The sequence below is a fragment of the Schistocerca cancellata genome, chromosome 6, assembly GCF_023864275.1.
Source record: "Schistocerca cancellata isolate TAMUIC-IGC-003103 chromosome 6, iqSchCanc2.1, whole genome shotgun sequence".
Classification (NCBI taxonomy): Eukaryota; Metazoa; Arthropoda; class Insecta; order Orthoptera; family Acrididae; genus Schistocerca; species Schistocerca cancellata.
This window is the reverse complement of record NC_064631.1, coordinates 142,735,299-142,749,979: the sequence shown is the minus strand read 5'-3', so window position 1 is coordinate 142,749,979 and position 14,681 is coordinate 142,735,299.

Here is a 14,681-nt window from a genome sequence, read left to right as displayed (position 1 = left end):
CAGCTATGTCAAACAATGGCATGCGGTGTTCGAGCCATCCTCATCGAATCACGTTCAAGGCTGAAATGGGAATCAGACAGACGACGGCCTATAGGGATACCAGGAAAACAGACTGGAAGGACCTTGACTTAAGCTTATCGGAAATTGAAACCTCGATAAGAAATCCAGTGGAGTTTGAGGAAATATCAGAGGCTGTAGCCTCTTCCATAGTGACCTCACACCAGGACAAATGCTCAACCAACAAGAAGTGCTCAAGTAGGAGTGTGCCTTGGTGGAACAACAACTTGGAAACACAAAGAAGACATGTAGGAAGACTGTTTATCCTTGCGAGATGTAAAGGACAATGGGCAAAATATCGCGAGGCCCTTGTCAACTACAACATTGCAATTAGACAAGCAAAGGAGACATCGTGGAAGACATTCTGTGAGGAAGTGGATGGCACAGCTGCTCATGCCAGACTTCACAAAATCCTCACTACAGTACCAACCAATTCAGGAGGAACATTGAGGAAGGACGATGGGGAACATACAAAGACAGCACATGAGATGCTGGATTTGCTGCTCAAAACTCTCTTCTCTCAATATCCTCTGGTGGATAGTACAGACCAGAATGCGATCCCTGAGAGACAACAGTTCTCAGGCATTCGAAGAGAGGACTGGGAATCAGCCAAGGAGTGTGTCGACTTCAGTAAAATCCATTGGGCAGTGGGAACATTCCAACCGTTCAAGTTACCTGGCCCAGATGGAATCTTTCCAGCTCTCCTGCAACAAGCAGGAGAGAATTTTATAAGAGTACTATGCAGATTATTCAGAGTTACCTTATCAGCAGGAATAATTCCCAATGCCTTTCTTCCAAAACCAGGGAGAATTGATCATACCAAGGCCAAGGATAAGAGATCAATCAATCTGCCCTCCTTCATTTTTCAAAAATTGGAAAAACTAGTTAATGTAAATGTTTGGGAGAGTAAGATAACTAGGCCTCCTCTATATTCAAACTAACATGCATATCAACCAGGAAAAATCATCTGAGGCAGCTCTACACCAACTCGTTGGGAAGGTGGAGAGAGCACTTCACTTTCAGGAAATAGCCCTCTGCATGTTCCTGGACATTGAGGGGGCGTTTAGTAACACAATCTTCGATTCCATGGTTAGGGCAGCAGAGGTGCATGACCTGGGGACCACTATATGAAGGTAGACTAATGCTTAGTGGAAGGAAGGTAGAGGCAACCATGATGAATGAAAAGATGGTAATTAACACCACTAGAGGTTGTCCACAAGGAGGAGTTTTGTCCCATTTATTCTGGAATCTAGTGGTGAATGAACTCATTGAGGAACTAAGTTCTAGACCTTGCTTTTGCCAAGGATACGCAGATTACCTCGTCATAGTAATATATGGCAAATTTACTGACAGTCATGAATGTGGCACAAGGTGCGCTGCACATTGTAGAAGATTAGAGCTGCAAACAGGATCTATGGGTTAATGCTAAGAAGATTGTTGTGGCACCATTCACGAAGAAGCATATCCAACACTCAAGTTGGAATCTAAAGCTTTTCTATGAATCCCTATCTGTGAAGGGGATAGTGAAATGCCTAGGGGTAACCTTAGATGAGAAACTAACATGGACCCCTCACAGTAAGAGAGGAACTCTAGTGAGTACCAGAAGAGCTTGTGGCAAAAACTGAGGCCTAAGCCCTAGAGGTACGCACTGGCTATACACCATGGTGGTTAGACTTAGGATCTCCTACAGGGCTGTAGTGTGGTGGAAGAAGGTAGAGCAGCTGGTTGCAGCTAAGGAGCTTGCTAAGGTACAGAGACTGCTTAGTCATAACAGGCGAAATTAGCAAATTAGCAACACACCAACTGCTGGGACGGAAACCATGCTGGACATGCCTCCATTACACCGAAGGGTCAAGATGGAGGCAGCAGCTGATGCATACATGCTCCAAACTGGTAAAAATAGGTCTCATTGGAATATCCAGAATCACACACTAAAACAGAGAGTGAGGTAAATATAGGAATGGTTGGGGAAATGCTGGCTGACTACATAATAACTTCCAACTGCTTCAACAACCCTTACAATATAATAATTGGAAGCAGGGAGCAGTGGGAGAAAACAGTTCAACATTGTACGGGGGACATTGTCTGGTTCACTGATGGGTGGAAATCAGACCAAGGCGCTAGGACTGGGATGTACGGGGTTCAGCCCAGACTGGAGGGCATCATCTCTCTACGGAAACTAGCCTCAGTATTCCAAGCTAAAATCACCACAATCAGGGCATGTGTGGAAGAGAATGTGCATAGGTGCTACAAGAACTGTAGCGTCTACATCCATTCAAACAGTCAGGTAGTCCTGAAGTCATTGGCAGCTCCTGCAACAAAATCTAAGATTGTTGCACAATGTCAAAGGTTTCTGGTGGAGCTAGGGGCAAGCAACAGGGTAAGCCTTGTGTGGGTCCCTGGACACTCAGGGATCAGTGGCAACGAACAAGCTGATATATCGGCCAGGATGGTGGCAAAGACTCCATTCATTGGATCGGAAACTGTCCTGACAATCACCAAGGCTATGATCAAACTAGAACTACAGAACTGGCTCAGAAGAAAGCATGTAGAATACTGGACCAAGGTCTATAAACAAAAACGTGGCAAGATAATGATGACAAAGCCATGTTTTAAAAGAAGCTCTGTAATCCTGGGCTTGAACAGGAAAGAGATTAAACTCGTGGTTGGACTGATGATCGGCCACAGGAACTGAACAAAACACCTACATACAATGGGTATAATGGAAGAAGACTCTGAATGTCGGATCTGTGATGAAAGTGAAGAAATTGTGTCTAACAAAGATCTGGTAGAGAGACTCCTTGCACTATTTAAGGGTATTGGTGGCGTTTACTAGATATACAGGGAGCGATACCACACAATAAACTCTGTTTCAGTGCGGGCAGTGGCGGTTTAGACCAAAGCTGTTTTAGCTTCCCTGCAAAAATCAAATCAAATCAAACCACTAACTTGTAAATGGCGATCCTTCTCGTTCCCACCCCACTAGTGACCCTGAGATGATCAGTGTGCTAAACTCATAGTGACAAACACTCATCAGCTTGTGTGATGCGAAACCGTTCATGCAATTACGCTAACATCCTTTTGGGGCTTAGACACATTTGGCTGCAGTGCCATATAAAATCATCTTTTCATGGGAGAACCGGCTGGGGGTGTCAGATACCTTGTAGACAAGCTCTCAATATTCACAAGCTCTCAATATTCCCGAAATCCAGGGTGAGGGTCTGCAAGATTGCTGAGGAGCTATCTCTTCCAGCTGCAAATAACTTGATAGTCAAAACGCATGGCATACACCACCGAAATTAGAATCTCAGATTACGTTGCACATTCACGTGGACTTTGACTTTGGCTGGCATCAATGTGTCAATCCTGGGTGAGGATTTCCTCAGACACACAGACACAACAAGCTGCTTGCTGATATCACAGACGCCCAGCAGATAGACGCAGTCGCAAGTTTGAAGACAGCAGGACAGCAGTGGGAGGCAACTTTCTTCAGTCAAGTGACCTGGAGGCTATGCCGACATCGTCAACAAATTTCCAGAGCTCTCTCGCCCTCCTGGTGCTCCGAGGAGCGTGAAACATTCAGTGGTCCACCATATCATAACTAACTTCCTCCCGCTTCATGCATCCACACTGACTCGTGCCCAACATGGTTGCTGTAGCGAAGGCTGATTTCGTGGCCATGTAGCGACAAGGTACTGTCCGACCACTCAGCAGCCCTTGGTCATCAGCCTTGCACTTAGTCCCCAAAAAAACCTTTCATGGCGCTCATGTGGTGACTATCGTGCCTTGAATTCACGAGCACTATCAGACCAATATCTGGTACCGCACCGTCAAAATTTTAGCCACGCCTTGGTGGGCTCAATAATACACAGCAAAATCGATTGCACACAGGCGTTCATGCAAATTCCAGTGGCTCCAGAAGACATTTAAAAAAAGGCAATACCATTTGGGCTCTTCAAGAGCATGTACATGACTTTGACCTTTTGAATGCTTCCCAGACATAGCAGCGTTTACTGGACAGCGTCTTGCAAGGTTCAGCATGTTTTTTCGGGTATGTTGACGACATCTTGATCTTGGTTCAAATGGTTCAAATGGCTCTGAGCACTATGGGACTTAACTTCTGAGGTCATCAGTCCCCTAGAACTTAGAACTACTTAAACGCAACTAACCTAAGGACATCACAAACATCCATGCCCGAGGCAGGATTCGAACCTGCGACCGTAGCGGTCGCGTGGCTCCAGACTATAGCGCCTAGAACCGCTCGGCTACTCCGTCCGGCATCTTGATCTTCTCGACATCGCCGATGGTCCACTGCCACAACCTAGCAACTGTCTTTCAACGTCTGAGTGAGACAGCCATCATTATTAATGCCCTGAGGTGCATATTTGATGCCACGGAAATACAGTTTCTTGGTCACTTAATCCATTGGCTTACGCAACCGGTTCATAGCCGGCCACGCGTTTTAATTCCATTATTACATCGCCAACTGTGAGATGGGCCGAGCAGCTTTAGCTTCTTTTTTCTGTTTCTTATTTTCTGTCAATAGATGGCACGACATATTATATACTATTGGAAAGCTGATAAATCGCTATATTTAGTGATGTATAACACACTCGATTTCTTTAGATATTTTCCGAGTTATAAACAATCGTTTTCAGGTTTTTTCACCAGCTGTGTAGTAGCAAACAATGTCGTACTATGAAGTAGTAGTAGTAGAAGGTTTATTCATCCTTACATCTCTTTTTACAGGGATACAGGACATGTCAAAGTACTCATAAGTTTAGACCACTTTAAAATAAGCTAATTCGTATGCACATATATTTACAGACTTCTAGTTAGACACAATCATTAGATTTACTCCTAGTATGCAATACTTTTTTTTACAAATAAGTTACTAAATAATGTAATGCCACACTGTTCACTCATATCTCACTATCAGTCACTACACACACTATCCACACATTGTTTCATAGCACTTCATTCACCACACACACACACACACACACACACACACACACATACACACACACACGCGCGCGCACACACACACTGATGATCTTTGGGCCATTTTATGTATTGCAACTTCCCATTTGCTATCCTGCAAAACTGAGTCAGCATGCCTCCGTAATCAGTGAGATGTAGAGGTCAGAAAGAGGAAAAGGTGTTCTACATCTACATCCATACTCCGAAAGCCACCTGACAGTGTGTGGCGGAGGGTACTTTGAGTACCTTTATATTTTCTCCCTTCTATTCCAGTCTCGTATTGTTTGTGAAAAGAAAGATTGTCGGTATGCCTCTGTGAGGGCTCTAATCTCTCTGATTTTATCCTCATGGTCTCTTCGCGAGATATACGTAGGACGGAGCAATATACTGACTTTATCCTCATAGTCTCTTCGCGAAATATATGTAGGAGGGGGCAATACACTACTTGACTCCTCGATGAAGGTATGTTCTCGAAACATCAACAAAAGGCTGTACCAAACTACTGAGCGTCTCTCCTGCAGAGTCTTCCACTGGAGTTTATCTATCATCTCCGTAACGCTTTCGCGATTACTAAATGATCCTGTAACGAAGCACGCTGCTCTCCGCTCTTCTCTATCTCTTCTATCAGCTCTATTTGATATGGATCCCACACCGGTGAGCAGTATTCAAACAGTGGGTGAACAAGTGTACTGTAACCTACTTCGTTTGTTTCTGGACTGCATTTCCTTAGGATTCTTCCAATGAATCTCAGTCTGGCATCTGCTTTACCGACGATTAATTTTATATGGTCATTCCATTTTAAATCACTCCTAGTGCCTACTCCCAGATAATTTATGAAATTAACTGCTTTCAGTTGCTGACATGCTATATTGTAGCTAAATGGTAAAGGATCTTTCTTTCTATGTTTTCGCAGCACGTTGCACTAGTCTACATTGAGATTCAATTGCCATTCCATGCACCATGCGTCAATTCGTTCCAGATCCTCCTGGATTTCAATACAATTTTCCATTGTTACAACCTCTCGAAATACTACAGCATCGTCTGCAAAAAGCCTCAGTGAACTTCCGATGTCATCCACAAGGTCATTTATGTATATTGTGAATAGCAACGGTCCTACGACACTCGCCTGCGGCACACCCGAAATCATTCTTACTTCGGAAGACTTCTCTTCATTGAGATGACATGCTGCGTTCTGTTATCTAGGAACTCTTCAATCCAATCACACAGTTGATCTGATAGTCCATATGCTCTTACTTTGTTCATTAAACGACTGTGAGGAACTGTATCAAACGCCTTGCGGAAGTCAAGAAACACGGCATCTACCTGGGAACCCGTGTCTATGGCCCTCTTAGTCTCGTGGACAAATAGCGCGAGCTGGGTTTTACACGATCGTCGTTTTCGAAACCCATCCTGATTCCTACAGAGTAGCTTTCTAGTCTCCAGAAAAGTCATTGTACTCGAACATAATACGTGTTCCAAAATTCTACAACTGATCGATGTTAGAGATATAGGTCTATAGTTCTGCACATCTGTTCGACGTCCCTTCTTGAAAACGGGTATGACCTGTAGTCTTTTCCAATCGTTTGGAACTCTATGCTTCTCTAGAGACCTACGGTACACTGCTGCAAGAATGGGGGCAAGTTCCTCCGCGTACTCTGTGTAAAATCGAACTGGTATCCCATCAGGCCCAGCGGCCTTTCCTCTTTTGAGCCATTGTAACTGTTTTTCTATCCCTCTGTCATCTATATCAATATCTACCATTCTGTCATCTGTGCGACAATCTAGAGAAGGAACTACAGTTCACTCTTCCTCTGTGAAACAGCTTTGGAAAAAGACATTTAGTATTTCGGCCTACAGTCTGTCATCCTCTGTTTCAGTACCATTTTGGTCACAGAGTGTCTGGACATTTTGTTTTGACCCACCTACCGCTTTGACATAAGACCAAAATTTCTTAGGATTTTCTGCCAAGTCAGTACATAGAACTTTACTTTTGAATCCATTGAACGCCTCTCGCATAGCCCTCCTCACACTACATTTCGCTTCGTGTAATTTTTGTTTGTCTGCAAGGTTTGGCTGCTTATGTTTGCTGTGAAGTTCCCTTTGCTTCCGCAGCAGTTTTCTAACTCAGTTGTACCACGGTGGTTCTTTTCCATCTCTTACGATCTTGCTTGGCACATACTCATCTAATGCATATTGTTCGATTGTTTTGAACTTTGTCCACAGATCCTCAACACTATATGTACTTGAGACAAAACTTTTGCGTTGAGCCATCAAGTACAGTGAAATCTGCTTTTTTCCAAATTTTTCTTCAGATGCTCTGCCATAGCATACCACGCCCGGTACCCACGAAGATGTCTCGACCGCAGGGATTGTGGATGAAGCATGTAACACCTGGGGTGTACCTTGCGACGCGCCAGACTCCCCACTGCCGCTACACTCCGAGGCAGCAGCCTGAAGACGGCTGAGCGCGGCCATCAACACGTTCAGCTGTTCGCGAACAGTGGCCAGCTTCTCCTGCATCCGTACACAACAGTCACACATCCTACCCATCCTAAGATATCAACAATTTACTGTAGTGGGTTAATCAAGTTTTAACTAGACTGCTAATTCACCAAAGGCGGCTGATAGCTGACTAAACTGTGGTTACTAGACACTTCTTGTTGGAAACAAGGAAAATAAGCACTACCTGTCTCTCAACTGTATTAAAAACAAACACGAAATCTATGGAACACTATTACTAGTACCCGAAAATTGAAGCTTCCTAAAAGCAAAAACACACGGAAAAAGAAGTGACAAGTAAGAAAAACACAGTTAATACTTAAATTTACGTAGCTTGGTGTACAGCAGATGTGAAGCAAATGGCAGTTACGACGACAGTGACACTACTGGCACTACAGCTGTTAGCATTGTGCTAGGCATAGATTGGGGGTAAGTATTTCTAGAAAGGAAAAAACATAAATTGAAGGTGTTATGTGGAATATTGGATGTTTTATAATCATAATTATTATTATTTATTTGTATAACATTTTTATCAAACCCTTATTCTGTTTTATCTAAGTAATCCTTCAATGTACAAACTGTATTACATAACAGGTACTATTTAACTGCCTTTTTAAATAAGTGTATCTTTGCAATTTCTTTAATATCGATTGTTAATTTATTATACAATTTTATTCCTTGGTAGAAAATGCTGTTTTGAGTTTTATGTTTATTTTTTTTGGTAAATGTTAGTTGAGTCTGTCTCTTGTTGCATGGTCATGGACAGAGCTGTTTGTGTAGTAATTACCAATGTTATTTTTGATGTGTATAGCTGACTGGTAAATGTATTCACATGGAGCAGTTAAAATCCCCAGTGTTTTCAACAGATCATTACAATGAGCTCGACTACTATTTTTGGAGTTTGAAAATTGTGTTCATATTTTGCACATTTGTTCCCCGAAAAAGAATGCCACATATAAGAATTTAGTGTACATGTGAATAATATGTAACTAAAAGACACTGCATGTTGCACACTGATGATAGGATTCCATGGGCATAACATGATGATGACATTCTGTTTGCAAGTACCTTTGTGTGTTCACACCACTTAAACTGACTATCAATATTCATTCCTAGAAATTCTGCATTTGTTACTCAGTCTATAGAGGTGCCATCTACATTTAATTTAACATTGTGATTTTTCCTCTTCAAAGTGAAATGCATGGCATTTGTTTTCTTTATGACCAATGTCACTATATTGCTTATTGACCAATCATAAACTTCCTTGAGAGTTTCATTTGCTTTCTCCGCGAGGAGTTCTCTTGTTTTCTCAGTGACAGTAATATTTCTGTCATCAGCGAAGAGAATTTTTTCACCATGAGTAACACTAGTGGGATAGTCATTGATGTATATCAGGAATAGTAATGGTCGTAATATACTACCTAGTGGAACTCCAATATTAATGTATTTTGGTTCTGATAAGTGTTTTACTAGCTCTTTAGACCTATTTGAAGTATATGTTATCTCTACTCTTTGTACTCTATCTGTTAGGTATGATCGAAACCAATCATTAGCTACCCCTCTTAATCCTAATGCTTCTAATTTATTTAATATAATCTTGTGGTCGACTGTATGAAACGCCTTAGAAAGATCCAAAAATATGCCTGTGACACACTCATCTTTATCAAGAGCGTTCAGGTAAAACTTTTGTGAATTATACTATGGCTGACTGCATATTTTTGTCGCTTCATAAACCAAACTATGATTCGCTAAAAGATTGTATTTATTCAGGTAATTCATTAATCTGTCTTTCATAATTGCTTCTATTATTTTTGAGAATGATGACAGTATGGAAATGGGTGGGTAAGTTTCTATGTCTTCTGCATTACCTTTCTTAAGCAAAGGTACAACTCTTGCCTGTTTTAACTGCTCTGGAAATGTCCCTGATGTGAAGGATTCATTTATTATATTTGTATAATCCCTATGCATTGTTTCAGTACACACATTGGTACTTCATCTAAGCCGACTGACCTTTTATTTTTAGTTTTTGAACAGTTTTATTGTGTTCATTCTCTGTGGTTGGAAGTAACATCATTGTATTTAGTGCAATACATTTACGGGTGTTATATTTGTTTTGGGGAAGTTTTGCTGTAACTTCTCTGCAATACATGAAAAATGCTCGGTTACATAGTTTGCTAAGTGTTGTGGATCTTTTATTACCTTATACCCCTCCTTTAGCAGTATGTTATTCTGTGTTTGTTTGCCTCTCCCCATTTCCTTTTTTATAACATCCCCAATGTCTTTGCTTTTATTCTCTGCAGTATATATTATTTTGTCATTAAAAGACTTTTTTGCAGCAATCAGTACCTTCCTGTAGATCTTTTTCTGTCTCTGATAGAAATTTAAGAATTCTGGATCATTACGTATCTCTTTCCTGGAACTGAGGTATTTAAGTGTTTGGGAGGACTTCTTAATACATGCTGCTATCCATCTGTTTTTGTGAAATGTTGATACAGACATGCATACTTTTGGAAATGCCTTTTCATAGTTCAATTTAAGCAATGTGGAGAATTTAGAGAATTTCATATTCTCATTGGTTTTCTTACACATTTCATCCTAGCTTTGTTTTTCTAGTTCTTTTGAAAAATCTTTTATTTTGATTTCTCATATCTACATCTACATCCATACTCCGCAAGCCACCTGACGGTGTGTGGCGGAAGGTACCTTGAGTACCTCTATCGGTTCTCCCTTCTATTCCAGTCTCGTATTGTTCGTGGAAAGAAGGATTGTCGGTATGCCTCTGTGTGGGCTCTAATCTCTCTGATTTTATCCTCATGGTCTCTTCGCGAGATATACGTAGGACGGAGCAATATACTGCTTGACTCTTCAGCGAAGGTATGTTCTTGAAACTTTGACAAAAGTCCGTACCGAGCTACTGAGCGTCTCTCCTGCAGAGTCTTCCACTGGACTTTATCAATCATCTCCGTAACGCTTTCGCGATTACTAAATGATCCTGTAACGAAGCGCGCTGCTCTCCGTTGGATCTTCTCTATATCTTCTATCAACCCTATCTGGTACGGATCCCACACTGCTGAGCAGTATTCAAGCAGTGGGCGAACAAGCGTACTGTAACCTACTTCCTTTGTTTTGGGATTGCATTTCCTTAGGATTCTTCCAATGAATCTCAGTCTGGCATCTGCTTTACCGACGATCAACATTATATGATCATTCCGTTTTAAATCACTCCTAATGCGTACTCCCAGATAATTTATGGTATTAACCGCTTCCAGTTGCCGACCTGCTATTTTGTAGCTAAATGATAAAGCATCTATCTTTCTATGTGTTCGCAGCACATTACACTTTTCTATATTGAGATTAAATTGCCATTACCTGCACCATGCGTCAATTCGCTGCAGATCCTCCTGCATTTCAGTACAATTTTCCATTCTTACAACCTCTCGATACACCACAGCATCATCTGCAAAAAGCCTCAGTGAACTTCCGATGTCATCCACCAGGTCATTTATGTATATTGTGAATAGCAACGGTCCTATGACACTCCCCTGTGGCACACCTGAAATCACTCTTACTTCGGAAGACTTCTCTCCATTGAGAATGACATGCTGCGTCCTGTTATCTAGGAACTCCTCAATCCAGTCACACAATTGGTCTGATAGTCCATATGCTCTTACTTTGTTCATTAAACGACTGTGGGGAACTGTATCGAACGCCTTGCGGAAGTCAAGAAACACGGCATCTACCTGTGAACCCGTGTCTATGGCCCTCTGAGACTCGTGGACGAATAGCGCGAGCTGGGTTTCACATGACCGTCTTTTTCGAAACCCATGCTGATTCCTACAGAGTAGATTTCTAGTCTCCAGAAAAGTCATTATACTCGAACACAATACGTGTTCCAAAATTCTGCAACTGATCGACGTTAGAGATATAGGTCTATAGTTCTGCACATCTGTTCGAGGTCCCTTCTTGAAAACGGGGATGACCTGTGTCCTTCTCCAATCCTTTGGAACGCTACGCTCTTCTAGAGACCTACGGTACACTGCTGCAAGAAGGGGGGCAAGTTCCTTCGCGTACTCTGTGTAAAGTCGAACTGGTATCCCATCAGGTCCAGAGGCCTTTCCTCTTTTGAGCGATTTTAATTGTTTCTCTATCCCTCTATCGTCTATTTCGATATCTACCATTTTGTCATCTGTGCGACAATCTAGAGAAGGAACTACAGTGCAGTCTTCCTCTGTGAAACAACTTTGGAAAAAGACATTTAGTATTTCGGCCTTTAGTCTGTCATCCTCTGTTTCCGTACCATTTTGGTCACAGAGTGTCTGAACATTTTGTTTTGATCCACCTACCGCTTTGACATAAGACCAAAATTTCTTAGGATTTTCTGCCAAGTCAGTACATAGAACTTTTGAGAGGTGGCATGAGCCCCCTCTCATATTTCTATCTTACGATTCTCCTCTATATTTGCATGCGGTGGAAAGTTGCTATTCCTTCACGCGCGGACTTCCCACGCAGCGTCTCTCGTCACCCGGGTGGTCCGGTGACAGGCGGGCTCTGCTGATCTGGAAAGCTTTAAGCCGACGGGTGTGAGGAAGTCGAGTGAATGCTTTGCAGACACCGACATTGTCAAGAGGCACGCCCGCAGAGCTTGAAGTAGTGGCTGGGCTAGAGGTTCCGTTACTTCGCAGAAACTTAGCGAAAACACGTTCTGGCGGGCTACCAGCGAGGCGTGGGAATGACTTGTGTACCCAGGCAGCTGTGGCGGGAAAATTCCCGCACTTTCTGCAAAATAGTAACTGTGATTGGCTTGCTCAGGGCATAGCTCCGTGACGTAGCAAGATCGGCGCAGAAATTGGCGCCAAGAATCTCCATTGGTGGAATGGTAGCGTTCCGGCAATGGAGTGGAATTTCCGCCGGTTTTCGAGTTGCTGATTGGAACGTTTAACCACGGCCACTGTCGTGGGGGCGGGAATGTTCTGTGTTCGGTTTTTGTACGGGTGCTCTTGTGGGTAGTCGTCTCTCGCCTTTCGGTCGAGGACGTCGAAGCAACCAGCCAACGGCTCCGGTACGGCAGATCGTGTTCTGGGAGTCAAGAAGTCGGTTTGGTAATGTATGTCCGCAGCACCGGCAGATAGGGATTTTCCTAGGTGACAATCAGAGCTCAGCAGAGTGCGCCTGTTCGTCTTTTTTTTTCCTAACTTTGTTCTGTCTTGGGTAGCAGCAATTAATGGTGGGTTGGCTATGTGTTTTCTCTAAGAATTGAGTTGCTAGGAATTGGCTGCACATACCACTTCGTCCTAATCCTCACAATCTAGTTTAGGGACAACTTCAATTTCACAGCGTTTGTTTAAGTATCCAATTAGAGCCAATTTGATATATTGTTAATGTTTCATGTGTTGTTGTTTATTATTTTGTGTTTAGTCTTAATAAATCATATTGTTATTTTGGACAGAACTTTCATTCTGTTAATAGATAGAGCAACCCCATCATTCCTCACTATGTTAATGAAACCTTCGTTTAATTAACTTATTTAACAAATTAAATTATTGCAGGTGCCAAACTCTCTTCTACTCCACTGGCAGGGTTGATTAGAGTCAGTTCGCGTATTTTTTTTATCCTTGTGCAACAGGAAAAGTTGGAGTTAGAAAAGGGGGGGCTTAGAGCATCATGTACATATGTAAATTCTCTAAGAATTGAGTGTTAAAAACACTGCTAGCCCTGGCACCTCGCACTTTACTTTCAAATTCATTGAACGCCTCTCGCATAGCCCTCCTCACAGTACATTTCGCTTCGCGTAATTTTTGTTTGTCTGCAAGGTTTGGCTGCTTATGTTTGCTGTGAAGTTCCCTTTGCTTCCGCAGCAGTTTTCTAACTCGGTTGTTGTACCACGGTGTCTCTTTTCCATCTCTTATGATCTTGCTTCTGTCCCTAGTACTATATGGGCGTTGTGACCGTTTATTAATGAGAGCAGTTCTGGGACCTTTCTATAGACGCTCCTGCAGTTTACTATCAGTACATTAATACTGTTATTCCCTGTTGCATTTTGCCTACTCCTACCTTGCCGCATCTCAGGAGGCGTCTTGTCGGGCCTAGGGAGGGAATTCTCTAACCTAAAAAACCCCCATGTGCACTCCACACGTACACTGCTACCCTTGTAGCCGCTTCCGGCGTGTAGTGCACGCCTGACCTATTCAGGGGGACCCTACATTTCTCCACCCAATAGCGGAGATCGAGAAATTTGTAAGCTTGTAGCTTGTAGTTTAGGGAAAGATTCGATGCCTGACTTTACTGGTGTTATTTGACAGAGATGGTTTGATAGTCTGAGATCTTTTACAGCTACATTACATTTTTCCCTTTCCATATTTGTGGCCACATGGTCAATTACTGATGCAGTCATTGCAATAACCCTTATTTCACTATTGACCAATAGAGACATGCCAAAACTTTGAAGGATCTTTATAAAGGTGCTGCTGGATTCACTTATGATATTAGTGTTGATGTTAATGTCCACACACAGAATTATGTTGACCTTTGTACTTGAGACTTTATCTACAACTTCTGTTAATTTATTGGAAAAGAAGTGTCCGCACTACCACTGGGATACTTATACACACACAAAATCATTAATTTATTGGTGATATCAAGCCCTGTAAATTCAATAGCTGATATTTCAAAGTGTTTGTCTTCACTTACTGTACTGAGGTCATGTCTTGATTTGAACTGTGCTCCTTTTCTGATATAAATGCATGATCCTCCACCCCTTAAAGTATTCTTGCTTTCATACAGTGATAATACTAAATGTTGGATTTCTGTGTCTCTACACCCGTGCTCAGTAATACAAACTACTGTGCAGTTGAAAGATGGGAGCTCAACTTCTTGTAGTTGTATTTTGTTTTATATTGATTGCATGTTTTGATGGAGGATTGTTAAATGCCCCATGTTACTCTTTCCAGTATTTGTTTTCTTTGTGACATCTGGTATGTATGACATTAGAGGTGTTAAAATCTGTCTTGTGAGTGATTGTTTCAGTATTTTTTAAACTGCTGGATATATTCTTTAGGCAGGGGAACCTGTTGTCTGGATCTATCCTAAAAAGACCTACTTTTCCTACCTGTGACAACAGGTATTTGACCATGTGTGGCCTGGCT